General features: G+C 37.0%; 1 protein-coding gene and 1 pseudogene across 1 annotated transcript in view; both read left to right on the top strand.

Moving 5' to 3' along the window:
• DPYD (dihydropyrimidine dehydrogenase) overlaps positions 1–16332 on the top strand; it is a 1462963-nt gene that overhangs the window by 546156 nt on the left and 900475 nt on the right. The gene's annotated exons all lie outside the window — the stretch shown is intronic.
• LOC102852444 lies at positions 7127–7934 on the top strand (annotated as a pseudogene).

The raw sequence follows: 16332 nt of genomic DNA, 5'->3' as shown, positions 1-16332 counted from the left end.
AGATGGATTGATTCGGTGACTGGGGTAATCGGGATGGGTGTGTCAGAGGCGGTGCGGTTGGCACAGGATAGAGCAGGGTTTAGGGCTGTTGTGCAGAGGGTCGCTATGAGTTGGAAACGACTCGACGGCACATAACAACAACAACAACAACTTACTTTCAGCTTTTTATTCTTAATTTTAATAGATCAGTGAAAATTTTATTAATAATATTCACTCCAGATTATTCAATTACTCTACATCTATACCTAAGAATGTTTCAAAATCCAATACAAGGCTTCACTGATACACATTTACAGTGCTGGCTTAGTCCCTGATTGCTTTGGTTTTTTCAGAGAAGCACATGCAAAGGGGAGAGAAAGTTGAGATAGATTGAATAGGAAGGAGGAAGGCGAGGGGGCGCCTTGCCATGATTTGTCCTGGGGTTTTGGAAGACAGTTTTCCGTATAATCATTAAAGCTAAAATTAAAGATATATTAAATTCCAAATTAAAGATATAATTTGCTGCTTAATAAATGATATATGTTTTATAACTTCATTAAGGATGCTACCTTCCTTAATTGTTGTGAATCATGAGATTTTTTTCAGTGAGGTGCATATTAACTGCAGAGATAATAATGTTTCTATATGTTAATAATTTTAAATGAAAAACACTTGAGCTATTTCCCAGCCACACGGGACTAATCATTTACATCCTTTAAGGCTTATTTTACCATTTACCCCTTCATTTGAGTAGAGTGGATAGCCTTATGTAAAGCATTAATTCTTTTTACATTAGTGCTAATAGCAAGTATTTTAGACCCACTGGTGTGAGAGGATTAAAAGCCATAACATTAGGCAAGCATCAACATTTCTGTGATTAATCCTTGTTAAAGCAACCTAGCGGGAATATGTAACTTGATTTTCTGTTTATTGATTAGATGTTTTTTGTTTCCTTTATCATATGAAATGAAACTCCACAGAGGCAATATCATTTTGTATTAAAACGCTAAATTAGAAAATGGAAATAAAGAATTGAATTCAATGCAATACAATAGATGGATTTGTTTGGCCTGTCTACATTTAACACCACTTAGTAGAAATACTAGTTATAAGAGGGGACAAGGGGAGATACCTCAAGTGTTTGGTCTAATGGTCCAAATTATAGATGAGTCATTAATAATTATTTTAGCTGTCAAAGTGATGCTAAGAATGAAGGTATGAGGATATGTATTTGTCTTTGATTAAATAAGTTCAAAGACTCAGTGAACAATGCATACACTCTGAGATTGCATTTTGCAAATAATAAAGGGGGAACATTGCTATCTTTTCCCCCCACTTTTGTATTATTTTAACCCTTGAGTTGCTCAGACAATATTCATAGACACCTTATTCTCATACTAGTTTTACATTGGATATATTCCAGTAATGATCATTTAAATATTTAATAACCCAAAGAAAGGATTTGCGAATCCATAAGAAAGTACTATGGCTTAAAAAGATGAATGATGATCAGCTTGAACATTCCATGGGCAATACAGTCTATTTTGTAGTTTATTTATCACTGACTTGTCTGAATGTTCTTAACTACACTGGATGATTGCATCGATGGAACTCAACGGTATCCATTATTAAATAAATATTGAAGAGAGTGGAAGGAAAAGTAGAGAAGAAGTGAGGCTATTCTAGAATCAGAGCCAAGTGTACTATCCTTGAGTGTTATGAAGTTGTTGGAAGAACCAGATATGTCAATTAATTACCTTATATATTTATAAAGCTAATTAATGCAACCTATGACCAAATGAATCTGAAACATGCACATACATAAACCACAAATAGGCCTTACTTGTTTCTTTTTAGTTGTGAATATTTTATGCATATATTTTATACATACACATACGCATGAATCAGTCAATGTAATTTGGTGTAATAAACTTTTTTTTTGGTAGTAACCTTTTGTTAGCTAGTATTTTTAAGGTGAAAGAGATATTCTTTTCCATAAAGTCTTTGCTGCAGGCGTGTCAGAAGCTATTGCTGGAGTGGCCTCTGTGTTACCTGGCTTCAACTTGTGAGCACGCGGTTTCCAGGCTCCCCATTCTGCTGGTGGAGTGTCCCTCAGTCTGGCCTTTGCTCCTCCCAACCGTTTTTGGGTCCGCCTTGGGGCTTTGTACCAATCGGTAGCATCAGGATGGATGGCTAAGAGATGGAGATTGTTCACAGCTTCAGTTTGCTCGGCTCCACGGTCAACACTCTTGGCATCAGAAGGAGGAAATAAAAAAACGTATTGCGATGGGAAAGTGTGCGGTTAGGGACCTCTCTAAAGTACTCAAGAGCATCGGTGTCTCTCTGGAGACTAAGGTGAGCCTGATACAGGCCATGGTCTTTGCAGTTGCTTGTTATGCATCGGAGAGTTGGACAATGACTAGGGAGGATAGAAGGAGAATTGATGCCTTTGAGCTGTGGTACTGGAGAAGAGTATTGAATGTACTATGGACTGCCAAGAAAACAAACAGATCCATCCTAGAGAGGCTACTCCTTGGAGGCAAGGATTCTGGGGCTTCGTCTGACATACTTTGGACATGTTGTAAGGAGAGACGGGTCCTTGGAGAGGGACCTCATGCTTGGTAGGGTAGAGGAACAGCACAGGAGGGGAAGGCCCTCTATGAGGTGGATTGATTCAGTGACTGGGGTAATCAGGATGGGTGTGTCAGAGGCAGTGCGATTGGCACAGGATAGAGCAGGGTTTAGGGCTGTTGTACATAGGGTCGCTATGAGTCACAAACGACTCCATGGCCCATAACAACAACAACAACAACAACAACAACAGTCTTTCCTGAAATAGTTAATGTGTCACATGACTAATTTGTCTTACACTGAAGTCTTTTGCCAGCCTGTGCTAACTCTGAACTCTAAATCTCAAATTATTTCACTTGGTTCTTGGTGTCTTCTCCTTGGTTATGTTGAAGGATTGCCTGCAATCCTGAAGTTTTGCATTTTGAATCTGACCAGCTGCTCCATGGGAGAAGGACGAGAAATCTCCTCCCATGCAATTAACTGCCTCTGAAAACCCACCAGAGGGTCAGCTCTGGGTCAGTTCCAACTCTATGATTCACAACAACAACAACAACATCTTTCTTCTTTCCTCTTTACCAAATCATATATTCATTGAATCATTATCTTTATGAAGCGTATGCACTTGAATTTCTAAGGATACCTGTAAATTTAGCTTTGTCACAGAAATAAACAAAAAATGCTATAAGTGTCACCGTCATACAATGGCTCATTAAAATTGATCAGCTTTGAAAGTATTTGCAAAAGAAAGCAGATTCCATTACTAATTCACTTCTATCGACTAAGGCGGAATCATTCTCACACACACACACACACAAAATTATTCATTGCTGTGTAGTTCCTTTTTTTCCTCAGAGACTTTGCAAATCAATTAATTTTTCTAGGGATAATTAAATGTTTTAATATTAAATGATAAAATAAATCATCCCTACCTGATAAACAGCACCATACTCTGCCTTATTGGTTTGAGACTATCAGTAGACTGTCACTGCCAGATTCAAGCTTTTTGTACGGTGAAACTGTCACACAATTAATGAGCAGAGATAGATCAGCTCTTATATATTCATTCTTTTTATTTTCACAGGACACTGATTTTATATTGGAGGAAACAAGACAAATTTACTTTTTGTCAGGGGTGTATGTAAAAATGTATTACTAGTTATTATATATCCCTTTTTTATTCCAGTAATATTTTCTTTTTACTTATAAATGTGTGCTCTGAGCAGCTACCTGGATGATTCATCCTCAGTTCTGTTCAGACTTAACTGTAACATATATCCAGCCATCCTTTCACTTCATTCTTTCTTCTTTTATTTAGTAAAAATTTATTGTATGTTTGATATGTGGATCTGATATAATATTAGGCATTTACATTATTAATTTAATTTTATCATCCTGACTGCCCTCCAAGATTAACATTAGTATCATAATTTGCAAATAAAAAGGCTGATACTAAAAAGTTAGAAAATAGCCAAGGTTCAATGTCATTTTTGTTTCTTCAATGCCATTGTCACATAGAGAACTTAATGATTCTAAATCTATGCATCACCCACAATATAGTTTACTATTTTGCTATTATTAGGTATCATCAAGTCAACTACAACTCAGAATCATCCTATAACCAACAGATCTGAAGCTTGCCTCATCTTGGGTCATCCCCACAATCTCTGACATTTTTCAGCCTCTAGTTACAATTGTTAATCTATCATCTATTAATCTCGCTGAGGGTCTTCTCTTTCATTGATCTTAAACCCTCCCTGCATCATGCCTTTTTCCAAAGACTGGACTGATCCAATCCATGATATTTTCAGTGCTTTCCATACATCTGAAAGTTGGACAATGAATCAAGAAGTAGAACTGATATCTTTGATTTGTGTCATTGGACAAGAACATTGAATATACAACTTGCTGCTGAAAGAAAAAAGAATTCTTTCTTGAAGAAAGTGCAACTAAAGTGCTCCTTAGAGGCAAGGAGGGTTGAAACTTCATCTCACATACTTTGAACATGTCAAGAAAGGTCAGTCCCTGGAAAAAAAGACTTTAGAAAAAGACATGATTTTGCTATAGCTAACATGTACCTCTTTCTAACATCACTATATCTATTCAATTTTTATGCTAACCAAATCAATTGAGAAGCTAGACTCTATGAAGAAGATTCCTGTATCAGGATCAGAGGAAGACTCATCAACAACTTTCTCTATGTAGCTGACACAAACTTGCTTGGTTAAAGAGAGGAGGACCTTAAATGTTTGCTGCAAAACATAAAATACTACAGCCAATAAGGATTACATCTCAACGTGAAGAAGACAAAAAGCCTCACCCCCAGAATGATAGCTGGATAAAACATAGACATTGTCAGTGATTTCATCTTACTTGTATCTACAATCAACAACTTTGGCACTGTTGTTGTTATGTGCCATCCAGTTGGAACAAACCTATAGCTAACCCTCCAGTGGGTTTTCAGAGACAGTAATTGCATGGGAGGAGATTGCCCATCTTTCTTCCTCAGAAGAGTTGGTGGATTTGAACCATGTGCCTTTGAGATTGCAGTGCAGATTCTACAGATAAAAAACCCAGAGTAAAAGGCATTTGAGTTTGTAACCCTTTGCTACATCCTTGGGTTTTGTCTAGTACTAACAGTGGACACAGTGCAGCATGAGGGGGCAGATGCCTGCTACAGTAATGGTTGTTGTGTTAGATGCACTTGAGTTGAGTATGACTCATAGCAACCCTATAAACCTTTTGAACAATGAATCTGGACTGTGATCTATCATCCAAGTAACTAGATTTATATATTTTGAAAACAGGGAATCAGGATTTCAGTAATCATTGCAGTTTGAGTATACCATGAATTGCTAAGAGAACAAATAGGTTCGTCCTGGAGAGGGTGAAACCAGGCTGTTTCTTAGAGGCAAGGATTCTAAAGCTTCTTGTGACATACTTTGGACGTGTTGCAAGGAGTGACTAGTCCTTGGAGAGGGACGTCATGCTTGAGAGGGTGGAGGGACAGCACAGGAGAGGAGGACCCTTGATGAGATGGATGGATTCAGTGACTGGGGTAGTGGGGTAGGTGTGACAGAGACAATAAAGTTGACACAAGATAGAGCAGGATTTAGGGCTGTTGTACATACGGTCACTTTGAGTCACAGGCGACTCAATGGCACATAACAGCAACAAATATATAAACACACACTACTTTAATTTTGTATGACAATAGAAGACCCTAGTACGGAGGGTGTTATTTTGAAGTCACTTGATCCACACAAGGACTGTTTTGCTTTTTAATCCACTGCTTCCACATTTTGCAGTATTTAGTTCTGTCAATAGAGCACCTTGAAAATAGTGTGGGTAATGAGGAGGAATGATAGTTTAGATATATTCTTTCCTGAAATGCCAGATGAATTAAAGCTTTCATTCCCTTTGCAGACATACAAATCCATAATCTCCTTTCAAGCCGAATTTGGAATCGAGAGTCTGCATTCTTTTATTCTTGGTCAGGAGATTAAAATTGATCACAAGCCACACAAGGGAGTTGGCTGTAGTATCACAGCTCAATGTGGTTAACGAGGATAGCATTTGCCTCTGTTCTCCTTAACCATGTGCTTCTAAGTTACAAATACTATTGATTTTAGGGGTCATCTGAGGTGGTGTGACTTGACCATATTTTGCTGTGTTTAAGGTATGAGAGCTATGACTCCTAATAGCAACAAGGACAGGTATAGTTTAAATTTGACAAATGAAGATTTATACTTTTTTCAACTGGCACAATCCTTCATGTAGAAGTAATGAATGAAACTTTGATAGTTGATTTAACATAGGTCAAATGACTTGCAGTGAAAGAGGGAAAATAATGCTTTAATTATTACTCTTTCATCAAAATGAATTGATGATAGGTTTGTCATTGTAGATTCCTGCTTTAAACAAATGAATGGTGCATAGAAGATCTTTATACAAGACATCATTTAAATTTAAGTAGGCATAGTTTACTTAAAATCATTTGAAAATGGAGTGCAGGTGGGATGATATGTGAACAATTGCCTACTAATCTATAAAGCAGATTTTTTCCCTCTTTCTGCAAATAAAATCAATGTATAACATTCGGAAAATTTAAGGCAATGCAAACCCTTGTCTACTGATAATTATTATTACTTAGTATTAATAAAGACAATATGCTTCCCTAAAATATATGAAGGGTGTAAGAAACATTGCTTTTATGAGTTTTAACTGGATAAATTATGCCTTTGCCACATTCTAGCTATATGGTGGTTTTGTTTCTCTTTTGTTTCTAGAACTGAATTTGTTTGCTGATCTATAAATGATCATCATAATATTTAGGTATAAAGTTTCTGAGAGTCCAGTTATACAAGGGATATTTTTAAATGATAAAACACTATCCATGTGAATTTTAAATAATTTATTTCATTTTCTATATTACCTTCGCTGTTCGAACCTATGCATAAGATGGTTATTGGTGATACCTCAAGAACATCACCACACTCTATGTTCTATAAAAAAGAGTGTCGATAACGGTCGTGCTCGCTGGTCGTCTACCTTCAATCTGCTACAGCACTGAAGCAAAATGAGTTGGCCAAAGTTGTCTATGCTGCTGTGTTACTGGGACATTACATGCCATCCGCATGCTGCTGGAGTTCACCAATACAGCCTACGAGGAGAAATGGTACACATGTGGAGAAGCTCCTGACTATGATAGAAGCCAATGGCAGGATGTGAAATTCAAGCTGGACCTGGACTTTCCAAAGCTGCACTACCTTGTGGATAGGAAGAATAAGATCCCCCAGAGCAATGCCATCTTGGGCTACATTGCTCGCAAGCACAATATGTGTGGCAAGACGGAGGAAGAAAAGATTCGAGTGGACATCATAGTGAACCAAGTAATGGATTTCCACATGCAACTTGTCCAGATTTGCTACATCCCTGACCATGAAAAGTTGAAGCCTCAGTACTTGGAACAACTACCTGGACAACTAAAACAGTTCTCTTTGTTCCTGGGGAAATTCTCCTGGTTTGCAGGGGAAAAGCTCACTTTTGTGGACTTTCTCGCCTATGATGTCTTCAATCAGAACCGCATGTGTGGAGCCAAGTGCCTGGATGAATTACCAAATCTTAAGACTTTGATGCACTGTTTTCAGGCTTTGGAGAAAATAGCTGCATGCATGCAATCCGACCGCTTCTTCAAGATGCCCATTAACAGCAAGAGTGCGCAGTGGGGCAACAAGAGCAGAAGGCCAAGTTACACTGCTTGTCTTTTTCCACTACTTGTTCAGTGGGAGCCTTGTCTTCTGTCTTCTCTGCTCTTTTCAATAAATAGCATTTTGGCTGTTTGCTCTTTAAAAAAAAAGTGTCAAGACATTAAATTGAAATTGTAGAAAAATGTTACGTTTAGGGACATAATTAAAAATTCATTTCTCTTTGGAGTTATACATGATAAAGGATTAAGTGTTGGGCAATTGATTTAAATAACTGAAATGTTGGAGGTTCACATCCACCCATGCCAATCTGTTTCTAAAGGTCCCTGCCACTGAAAACCTCAAGAAGTGTAGTACTACTCTAATTGATACACATGAACTCACCAGGAGTCAGAATAGTCTTAGCAGCAATGGTTTGGTTTTAGTCTTGAACTGGATTAATTATGAATATTGGTCTTACTTGTGGTATGTCCTACAAAGGAGAACTGAAATATTTTAATATTAGAATATAACTTTTTTCCAAATGATGAAATTATTTATGATGAAAGAAATAGCCTTTATAAGAATATATGAGAAAGTAGAAATAACTTTTCCAGAACCTGGGGAATAAATCGAGTTAATAACCTTCAGTTAAATCAGAAAGGCACTGGGGTTACAATTAAAGATTTCTAAAAATACATTAGTTTAAAAATAATATGAGATTTTTCTCAATAATACTTTCCTGATGTACTTTTTACCCATAATGGCTAGAATGGCTACTATTCTTTTGGTTATTTTTTATTATTATTTCTACATATCATATAGCTTTTTGAAGAATAATTTTTGAAGAGAAGCTAAGAATTTGACCTTGGTACTGAGCTTGCTCTCTCTGATTAATCCATCCCCCACCATTGCTTAGTTCTTCTCTAGAAGTATGAAAACAGAATTCTTACCCTATAATTGTGTGCCATAAAGTTGGAACTGACGCATACCTGACCCTCTGGCACGCTTTCAGAGGCGATTAATTACACTGGAGGAGATTGTCATGGGAAAACAGAAGACTTTGTAATAAAGCTACTATTGTTGTTATGTGCCGTCGAGTCGTTTGTGACTCATAGCGACCCTATGTATAACAGTCCTAAACCCTGCTCTATCCTGTGCCAATCTTATTGTCTCTGACACACCCATCCCGATTACCCCAGTCACTGAATCAATCCATCTCATAGAGGGTCTTTGTCTCCTGTGCTGTCCCTCCACCCTCCCAAGCGTGACGTTCCTCTCCAAGGACTGGTTACTCCTGTTATAATAAAAAATTAATTTGAACTCTTTTTCATGTGATTTTTTACATCTGTTCATTGTTAGTGTTGAGTAAATTTCAGTTCATTACAACCATATGTATAACAAAACAAAATATTCTTATAGGCTAGTCCTATGCAAACTGCAGGATCTAAAGAACAAATTCAAGCCTTGCGTTGCAATGCTTCAAGATGCTATGGGCAAAATATTGAATAACCTCATAAGCATCATAATATGAAGGAATACAAAGAGTCACTGTATCAAAAATAATTAAGTGACACAGAACCATTTCAAGAAATAACCTATAATCATGAACCAATGATAATGAAGGGAATGCAAACTACTGTGAAGGAATTGCAAAAAAGAAGGTCCCAGGAATTGATGAAATACCAACTAATATATTTCAACAAATTGATGCAACCTTATACATTCTAACCAGGTTGTGGCAAGAAATCTGGAGGACAGCTATCTGACCAACTGATTGGAAAAATTTCATATTTATTCCCATTCCTAAAAATGATAATCCAACAGGATGTGGAAATGATAATATTGTTAATATTACATACAAGAAAAGTTTTGCTGAAGATTGTCCAAAATTACTAGAATGGTACATAAACAACAACACTAAAAAAAGACAGAAAAACGAGCAAGGTTTAGAAGATATGTCATTGTTGATTTCAGGTGACTCTTGGGTGAAAGCAGAGAGTACCAGAGGATGTCTATTTGTGTTTTACTGACTCTGCAGTTGACTGTATGGATCACAAAAAGTTGTGACTACTGTTGAGAAAAATGGTAATCCCAGAATACTGGCTCCTCCTCCTCATTTGAAACCTGTTCTTAGACAAGGAAATTATTGTCCAAACAGAGCAAGGGAGCACTACATGCTTCAAAAATCAATATATGACAGTATCAGGAATACATATTTATACTTTTTCAGTATATATGCTTAACAGATCATTCAAGTGGGTAAGCTTTAGGGGAAAAAATGTGGCATCTGGATTGGAGGAAGACTCATCAAACATTATGCTGCTGACATCAATTTGCTTACCAAAACGGAGGAAGATTTAAAGCATTTGCTGCAAAAAGGTCAAAAACTGAAGCCTTCAAAATGAATTGTATGTTAATATCAAGAAAACCAAGATCCTTACCACCAGGAAAAGTAGGCAAAATCATGATAAATTCAGAAAAGACTGAGGTTGTTAACAATTTCATTTTGCTTGGATTTACAATTAATACCCTTAACACCCATAGTCAGTCATGAAATCAAAAGAACAGTTGTACTAGGAAAATCTGCTGTCAAGGACCTTGCCAGAGTTCTAAAGAGTTCTAAAGAAAGAGCAACAGTGTCAGTCTAGAGACTAAGGTGCACACGATCCAGGCAATGATCTTCCCAATTGCTTGCTATGCATCTGAGAGCCAGACAATAAGGATGACAGAAGAAAATTGATGTCTTTGTGTTGTGGTACTAGAGAAGAGTGTTGAAAATAACATACTGTCAAAATAATAAAAGGAATTAACAGGTCTGACGGCATTAAACAACAAACATCCTGGGGAGGGTGAAACTAGTTTGCTCCTTGCAGGCAAAGATTTTGAAACTTTGTTCCATGTACTTTGGACGTGTTGCCAGGATAAACAAATCCTTTTAGAATGACATTACACTTCATGGAGGGGAAGGTCAGAAGAGGAAGACCCTGGATGATACTGACTGACACAGTGACTGTGACAATGGGGTCAGATGTGCCAGAGACTGTGAGATTGGCTCAGGACAGGGAAAATTAAAGAACCACTGTTCATAGGTTCACTATGAGTTGCAGTCCACTTGATGGCACAAAACAGCAACAACAGCATATTCCCTTACAAAAAAGCTCTGGTGACCTAGTAAGAAGCTGCAGATGCAATCCCAAAGACACACAGTTTGAATACACAAGCTACCCTTGTGAAAGAAAGATGGACAGTTTCCTCATGTGCAATTCATTATCTCTGAAAACAGCCGAAGGGTCAGTTAAGGGTCAGTTCTGACTTAAAGACATACAATAACATTAACAAAACAACAATGTTACCTACATAATCTTGGGCATGTTTGCCTCCATTGTCAGTCCATCTTACTGAGAATTTTCCTTATTTCTACTTATCTTCTACTTTACCTCCATGATATATTTTCCTAATGATTGATTTTTTTTATTAATTTCAATGAACATCTACAGAGATTTTGGACTTCCATTCATTCATTGTTGCACTTCTCCCTCCCCCACCCCCCACCCCCAGTTCGCACCTCTCTTTGAAAAGCAAAAGAAAAACTCCTTCTTTGGTACACAATCACACCGCACACCCTCACCTCCACCCCATACTCTTCAAACCTCATTCCGAACTCTTATGAGAGTCATAATGTCCTAAAATATATTACTTTTAAACTATTCTCTCCCTCATCGGCTTCAATGCAGTAAACAAAGTTTATTCAGTTTTTCTCCGTCTTACCCCCATCCCGATGTCAGCCTCATTCTACAACAGTGGCACCATATAGTATTTGTCCTTTTGTGACTGAGATATTTCACTCAGCATAACGTCCTCCAGGGTCACCCATTTTGAATAATATTGCTTAAGTTCCTTGTTTTTCAATGCAGTGTAGTATTCCATTGTGTGAATCTTTATGCGGTAAACCAGTTGAAATTTGCCATCTTTTCTTCTAAGGAGCATTTTCTATATTTGCAGCATCATTTTTTTTCTTTCCTAACAAGAAAAGTTGATCTATCACAGTCCAGAAATTATCGAAAAATATCATTGATATTATATGCAAGCAAGATTCTGGTGAAGATTATCCAAAAATGAGATTGTTAAAAACTTGAGTTTGCTTGGCTCCATAATCAACACTGTTGGTATGAGCAGCCAGGAAATTAAGACATTCCATTGGGAAAGTCTGCTGTCAGAGACCTTTCCAAGGTATTGAAGAGCAATGATGTCAGTCTGGAAACTAAAGTGTACCTGATCCAGGCTGTAGTCTTCCAGTTAGTTGCATGCATCATAAAGCTGGACAATGACTAGTGATGATAAGAAGGAGAATTGATGCCTTTGAGCTATGGTGCTGGAGAAGAGTTCTGAATATACCATGGACTGCTAGAAGAGCAAAGAGGTTCCTAGAGGGTGTGAAACCAAGCTGCTCTTTGGAGACAAAGATTCTGAAGATTTGTCAGACATATAAGGCAGGACCAGTCCTCAGAGAGGGACATCATGCTTGGGAGGATGGAGGGAGAGTGCAGGAGGGGAAGACCCATGATGAGATAGATTGATTAAGTTACTGGTGTAATGGGGATAGGTCTGTCAGAGACAGTAAGATTGGCACAGGGTAGAGCAGGATTTAAGGCTGTTGTATAGAGGGTCCCTATGAGTTGCAGACTACTTAATGGCACATAACAACAATAACAACAACAACAAGTACACATGACTTCCAAGCCTGGGCAAATGCTGCTCTATGAATCTTCTGTTGTTGATTGTTCTATGGAATGTACATTCCCCTGCTTCTCTGCTGTTATTTTTCAACTCAAGTTGATGCCTAACCCATTGTTACTGTCACTGTGTAAATCCATCTCATTCACTGTCTCTTCTTTTTCTCTGAATCTGTACTTTCCGCATCATGATATCTTTTTTAAAGGACTAGCTCTTCTCATGACATGTCCAAACTATATGTGAGGTGAAAATTTACCATCTTTACCTTTAAGGAACACTCTGGTTGCATTTCCTCCAAGATATGTTTGTTTGTTCTGTTGTCAGCCCAGAAGATACTCAATACTCTTTGCCAGTGCCACAATTTAAAGGCATATGGTTCATTGTTTCTTTTTAATTGTCCAACTTTCAGATGCTCAAGAAGCAATTGAAAATACTACAGTTTGAATCAGGCACACCTTAGTCTTGGAACTGACATCCTTATCTTTTTAGGACTATATAAACCTACCAATTGCTTGTCTGAATGTTGAGCTAAGTGGATGGCTCTAAAAATTGCTTTGAAGGATGTCTATGGCCTATGAGTATGAAAAATTTTAGAAACAGATATGTAATAAATGTAGTCCATATCTATCAATTTTATCATGGTCATTACCATTCTTTAAGAACATTTCAAATGGCATTATGTAAAGATGTTTCTGTAGGTTTTGTTTACATAATTTTTATATAATTATCAAAGGGGACACAAGTATAAGAAGACTTGTAATTTGAGATAAATAAAAGCTAAATTGGGTTGTTAGCAATTAAATTGGTTTGTGGCAAGTCCTGGGATAAACAGTTATTGTATGATTGAGTTATATTGTCTTGCAAAATGGAAACTTATAATTTGAATCTGTGTGATTATATAGCAATATACAAATGTACTTATATCAGATAACAAAAACATTGCTGTCAGCCCAACGGCAAGCCTTTGCTGTTCTATAAGCTGCTACACAGAAGAAAGATGGACAATATCTTCTCTTGTAATTTACAATCTCTGAAACCCTGTTTGAGGGTCAGTGATATTTGTTCAGATTTGATGATAATGAGCTTGAAGTGGTTTTTGTGGGAGTTGTTTTTTTGTTATTTTTTATCCTTACTCTACTAGGTCTAAGAGATGAAGACCCTCAATGAAATGGGTTGACAAAGTGGCTGTAACAATGAGCTCGAGTGTATCAGGAATAATGAAGATGATGCCTGATGCCCAAGAGAGCGGAGTTCTGATCAGCTGTTCATAGAGTTGCTATGAGTTGTGGTCAACTCAATGGTATCTAACAACAGCATATTAAATCTAATATCCTTACAAAATCTTGCATACAATTACATATAGTTATGATGTATAATGTTTGGTAGCTTTGGATACCATTTGGATACATTGCTGTTTGGTAATTTTGATTATATTCATGTGAACTGATATTTTGGTATGTATGATTTACTTTATTGCTGCTGTTGTGTGCCCTTGAGTCCGAACCGACCCATAGCTGACCCTCTGGTGGGTTTTCAGAGGCAGTTAATCACACGAGAGAAGAATGCCCATCCTCTCGCAGAGCAGCTGATTTATTTGAACCACTTACTTGTTTTTGAAATTTCAGCACAGCTTCTTCTTATTTTTTAAAAAATTATTTTAATGAAAATTTGCAGGCTTTGGATTTCCATTCATTTATTGTTGCACACTTTGAAAAGTAAAAAAATATAAAAATATTCAGTGTTATATAATCTCTTTTCCACCCATCCCCTCCCCCAGTCCACTCTATTATGTAGCTTTCAGTTTGAACTCTTGTCATGACAATAATAACTAATCATATATTCCTCCTAAACAGTTCTCTTTCTCATCTGTTTCAATACAGTATACATTATTTATCCCCTCTTATTTTCCTCCCAACTGATGTCAGACCTGCTTTACAATAGTGGCACTATGCAGTATTTTTCCTTTTGTGACTGAGATATTTCACTCAGTATAATGTCCTCCAGGGTCATCCATTTTGTGTAATATTTCATGAATTCCTTGTTTTTCCAATGCTGCATAGTTTCCATTGTGTGAATATACCAGAGCTTCTCTATTCATTCATTTGTTGATGGACACTTAGGCTGTTTCCAGCTCTTTGCTATTGTGAACAAAGCTGCAACATGGGTGTGCATATATCTGGTTGGGTGGCAATTCTGGTTTCTTTAGGATATATTCCCAGTGGTGGACTTGCTGGGTCAAATGGTATTTCTATTTGCAACTTTTTTAGAAAGCACCATACTGCCTTACATAGTGGTTGTACCATTTTACACTCCCAACAACAGTGAATAAGGGTTCCAGTTTCTCCACAACCTTATCAGCCTTTATTATTTGCAGCTGTGTTAAATTTTGCTATTCATACTGGGGTGAAATGATATCTCATAGTTGTTTTGATTTGCATCTCTCTTAGAGCTAGGGATTTTGAACATTTCCTAATGTGTTTGTTGGTCATCTTTGGTGAAGTGTCTGTTCATATCCTGTTGCCCATTTTTCTACTCGGTTGTTTTCCTTTTTCTTGTTATTGTGCTCGAGTATTTATAAACTCTAGATATAACTACCTTATCTGATATGTCATTACCAAATATTTTTTCCCAGTCTGTGGCTTGGCAAAATTAGAAAAATATCTGTAGTAAACTCAAGCAAGATCCACACCTCACTCCATACACAAAAACCAACTCAAGGTGGATCAAGGACCTAGGATTAAAACCAAGGACTTTTAACTTCATTAGATAAAAGCTAGGAAGAACTCTAGGAACCCTAATCCACAACATAAATAATCTTCCAAACATTCTGAAAAACCTACAACCAGGAGAGGATAAAGTAGATGAATGGGACCTTTAAAAATAAAATCCCTATGAACATCCAAAAACTTCTCCAACAGGGTAAAAAGTAGCTCTGCTCCTTACCTCTAGGCCCCCAGAGCATCAGCGAATGTGGTTCTTAATCCTTTTGGTGTCATAGGATTATCTGAGAAGACAATGAAGTTATACACTTTTTGTTCACAAATAAAATAAAAAGTGCATCATTTACTATAGTTTTTATATTTTATAATAGTGAATTTACTGAATAAACCCAGGCAAGAATGCAAGCCTAGCTTCTAAAGGATCTATGTTTTTTATGAGCATCGACTAAGATTAAGGAGGTCAAACCACGCCACATTTTTCTGAAATTCATGATCTTCTGTATCTTCAACAATGTTCTCTGGAAAGTGAAAATATTGCAGAATTTTTCCAATTCCTAGAAAAGTACTCATTGCAAGTCTGACCAGCAATACTAAATCGATTCCAAGTATATTTCAAAAGTCAAACTCATTGCCATTAATTAAATTCTGACTCATAAGAACCTTCTGTTGTGTTTCTGAGGCTTTAAATCTTAACAGGAAGAGACTTCTCATCTTTGATTCTTGTGGATTCAAACAAATGGAGACTTGTGACCTTGACCTTTGCTTAGCAATTGAAATCTCTACTCCATCAGGACTCCTTCTATATATATTAAAGCATCACGTGGAACTCTGATGGTCTAGTGGTCAGGATTTGCACTGCTAACATAGAAGCTGGCTCTCAATTTGGATCCACCAGCTGCTCCGAGATAATAAGATGACCAATATTCTCCTATGTGATTTGTTGCCTGAAAATCTGCAGAAGGGTCAGCTATGAGTTGATCCTTACTTGACAGCACATAGGAACAACAGTAACATGTTTTCCTTGTATTCTATGTACCTTTTGAATATATCAATTGAAATAAGTATTTTTTGAAAAAAGTAATAAACTCACAGTCTACTATATTAGCTTGCACCAAAATTTATCTAAGTATCACATCAAAGTG

This window comes from Elephantulus edwardii, unplaced genomic scaffold, assembly GCF_000299155.1.
Source record: "Elephantulus edwardii isolate Elephantulus edwardi_28Jun2011 unplaced genomic scaffold, EleEdw1.0 scaffold00020, whole genome shotgun sequence".
NCBI classification, from domain to species: domain Eukaryota; kingdom Metazoa; phylum Chordata; class Mammalia; order Macroscelidea; family Macroscelididae; genus Elephantulus; species Elephantulus edwardii.
The sequence above is the reverse complement of the archived record's forward strand: the minus strand, read 5'-3'. Positions and strand labels throughout refer to the sequence as shown.